At 55.7% G+C, this 3,723-nt stretch overlaps 1 long non-coding RNA gene across 1 annotated transcript; it reads left to right on the top strand.

Annotated features, from left to right (window-relative positions):
* The first annotated feature begins 309 nt into the window (after positions 1 to 309).
* Positions 310 to 1,882, top strand: LOC309843707. The gene is made up of 3 exons (XR_014300300.1): positions 310 to 712; positions 890 to 935; positions 1,824 to 1,882. It is a non-coding gene; the product is annotated as an uncharacterized lncRNA (long non-coding RNA).
* Positions 1,883 to 3,723: the final 1,841 nt, after the last annotated feature.

The raw sequence follows: 3,723 nt of genomic DNA, 5'->3' as shown, positions 1-3,723 counted from the left end.
GTGGTGTGGTTGAGCAGGTTCATGAGCTCAGCTCGCAGAGACTCGACCTGGCCTGGTGTAGGCTTCCCTGAACATTGGCAGGAGCCTCTCCCCTTCTTTGGGAGCCCAGAGGGTGTGGGAGGGCCCTGGGGAGATCACCCTGAGGGAGCTGGAGGGGAAAGGTCCAGGCCTAGATGAAGGAGGGTGCTGAGTTGAGACTTGTGGGACTGTAAGAATGTCCTGGAAGGTGGTGGGTAAAAAGTGCCCCGCCCCCCACCCCACCCCCCCACCTCCCCACCTGTGGGCCAGAAAATAACTGAACAAGGCCAGGAACGAGGGGCAGGTGCAGATGGGAAAGCCTTGCCAGCAGGGATCTGGCTGAGGCCAGTTGGGCTAGATGAAGCCAACAAATGGGTAGTTGAGCCAGGGGGCTTGTGGAGTTTGGGAGGAAGAGGGACCAGTTGAGGCCAGAGGAACTAGGTGAGCCTGGGGGTAATTAGCTGAGGCCAGGGACCTAGCTGGATTGCTTTAGCTACACGGACCAGAACTACTCAGACTGCCTAAGCTGGTGGAGCAGGGCTCAGGGACACGAGGAAGTCCTTGTGCAAGACAGCTGTCCACAGCTCCCAGGGCAGCCCTGGCCAGCCTTCCTTTCCATCTGGGGCCTCTCGGCCTTCCTGGTCACCACCCAGCAGCCTGGACCCCAAGGAAGTTCTGGATCGCCCTGTCCAAAGTAAGACTCAGCTCCGGCACTTCTGTTTCTTCCCCAGTTGGCTTCTTCCTCCTTTCCTAACCAAGGAAAATGACTCACAGCCCCTGCTTCCTTCTGCAGGCACTGGGCAGTGGGGAGGGGGTCGGGGGTGGGGGACAGGGACTCAAGCAGACAGTGACGTGCTGCTCGTGTATTTAGGCAGGTCAAGAATACAGTAGAGGAAGTGAGGCGCCTGGAGCAAGAGGTAAGGGGCATTTGCTCTCAGGAGCTCATCTGAACTTGCAACCTTGAACGTAAACCCCCCCATGCCCCTCCCTCTGTGCCTCCCTTGCCTCTCCCTGGCCCAAGCCTGTAGGGGGGACAGGTGCGGTGAGCACTGCCACTAGATGCCAGGAGGAGTGACAGCCATGCTCCCAACAGTAGCGCTGGCAGGGACCCTGAGAAGGAGAGGGGTAGACGGGCAGGCAGGAGAGGGCATCCTTGGGATTATGTAGAGTCCTATTTCAGTTCACAGGATGTCAACAGAATTTGCCTGTCTAGTTTTGAGCATATCCCCAAAGAGGGTTTGTCTTGCTTTGGTTATTTTCCAATCGCATTCAGTATGGGTAGCAGCTCAGAGCCCACAGGGCCGAAATGGGGCCAAAAGGGGCCAGGCTCCGTGCCAGGCTGTGAGGCCCCCTGTGGAATAAGGTAATATTCCTGGCTTCAAGAAGAGGCATACGCGCTGGCTAACGGCTATGTGGCGGTGGGGTAAGAGGTGCGTGGACCACAGGCCTGTGTTATGAATCTCCTTTAGGAGTTAGCTGGGGAAACATTTTATGACAGCATCTAGTAAGTCCATAACCGTGGCGGTGTGGATCTTGAGGTCTGGGGTCAGACCGCTTGGGTTTAGCCCCCGGTTGCCCCCGTAGACCCACCATATGACTTTGGCCAAGCACTTCACCTGGCTTTGCCTCATTTTCCCCACCTGTAAAAAGAGGAGACTATTGGCACGAGCCTTAGGGGGTCTTTGTGAGGACAGGAAGACCCACAGGGGATATAAAACCTTGGCCATGAACACACCCTCAACAAACATCAGTGGGAGCCACGGTGAGGATCCGGAAAAAACACACAGTTGATGTTCCCATTTCAGCTTCCGCTGCTGGAGAGACTACTGGTGCGGAAGCTGCTGAGTCCTTGCCGTTTGCAACACCTTCTCCCAGGTGACTCCTTCCTTTTTTTTTTTTTTTTTTTTAAGATTTTATTTATTTATTTGACAGAGAGAGATCACAAGTAGGCAGAGAGGCAGGCAGAGAGAGAGGAAGGGAAGCAGGCCCCCTGCTGAGCAGAGAGCCTGATGTGGGACTTGATCCCAGGACCCTGAGATCATGACCTGAGCCGAAGGCAGCGGCTTAACCCACTGAGCCACCCAGGCGCCCCAGGTGACTCCTTCCTTCCCGAGGTCCTGGAGACTCTCTTGGCTTCAGATCTGACAACCTGCATGACTTTGGCCTCATGGGTCCCACGGGCCACACCCATGACACCCCGGACAGGACAACAGTGGCCTGAAACTGTCAGGAGTGGTGGGGAGGCCTCCAGGCTCCACCCACACCAGCCCCTCAAGTTCTCTCTCCCGTCCTCCTCTGCTCTCCCCAGCCCCCTTCGGCCATGGATAATGCAGACAAAGCAAGAAAAGTCCTGGCCCAAACCAGCCCCCACTTGCAGGTTACCTCCTGGGGGACCTGAGGCATCTGGAACCAGAAAGAAACAAAGGCTCCTCACCCAGAGGGCAGTTTGGGGCTCATTTGGAGTCCTTCTTTGTTGTGGGGCCATCCTGTGCCACAACCCTGACCTCTGCCCACTGGATGCTGGGAATCCCCGCCCCCTCACCCACCAACCGGCCAAAAGTGGGGGGCGGGGGGGCAAAATCAATGCCAGAAGTAAAAAACTGTCATCACACACTTCCCCTGAGAAAGAGTTATTCGTTTTGAAGAAGATAAGGATGCTGATTGTGACACCTACCAATAACAGCCAAAAGCAGGAATCCAGGAAGGAGGCTCCCCCTGCAAGTCTGTAAAAATATCACCAGGCCAGTCAGGCTCCTTCCATTTCAAGGGCCAAAGAGGTGGAGGTCACCTCAGGGGATGGGGTCTGTCACCAAGCTGCTTGGGAAGGGAGGAAGTTTCAGCTGTTCCTTGGGGAACAGGAAGCGAGCCCCTCAGCAGTTGGGGAACAAGCCCCATGTGCGTCCAGGTTAGCCCTGGGGCCCCATGGAAGGGCACCCCCACGCTCACCACGCTGCTGCATCTTGTCTCTACCTGGTCCACAGTCCTAGCCCTCCCTCAGGATGGCCTACATTCAAAACTCCCAGGGATCTCAATTTGGGGTCAGCTGATCTCCACTGTCTTATTAGATGGACTCCCCAGAAACAGGCTCCATGACAAAGTCAGGAATTCAGACGAGAAGAGAAGGAAGCCAATAAAGGATGCCCCAAGAGCAGGTAGCCACTGGTGCCAATTGGGGCTTAAGAGGGAGCTGGGGGCTGACACACCAGCTTGCCCAAACCCAGGCATGTTAATTCCTCGGCTCTTCTGGCCCATCAACAAAGACAACTCCAGCAGCCGGAGAGAGCATGCCATGACGGGGGTGGGCACCACCCTGCCTGCTCCACCAGCCGGTAGGGTCAGCATCAGGGGCAAAGTGCCAGAATCCAGCCCCCAGGCAGCCACTGGTCTCTCCTGTTTTTACTCTGCACTTTTGGCCTGACATTCCTGGGTGCTTAGAGAAACATCTCTGAAGAGACACTTAGTGTAAGTATGTCCCAAGTAATAAAATGAGAGACTGACGATCCAGACAGCAGTCAGACCATATATAGAAGGAGAAGTCTGACCCATAGCCTGCCAGGAAACCAAGCCCTCATCCACAGCAACCGGCCCAGGAAGGCACCCTGCTGTTTCCTCCAACTGTCCAGGCAGCCAGACGCCAGCCACTCTAAGAACTAGCCCCAAACATTCAGGATTTAACTAATACCTGAGAGCTTCCCCCAATTTTTT

Source organism: Mustela nivalis (assembly GCF_964662115.1).
Source record: "Mustela nivalis genome assembly, chromosome: 11".
NCBI lineage: Eukaryota > Metazoa > Chordata > Mammalia > Carnivora > Mustelidae > Mustela > Mustela nivalis.
The sequence above is the reverse complement of the archived record's forward strand: the minus strand, read 5'-3'. Positions and strand labels throughout refer to the sequence as shown.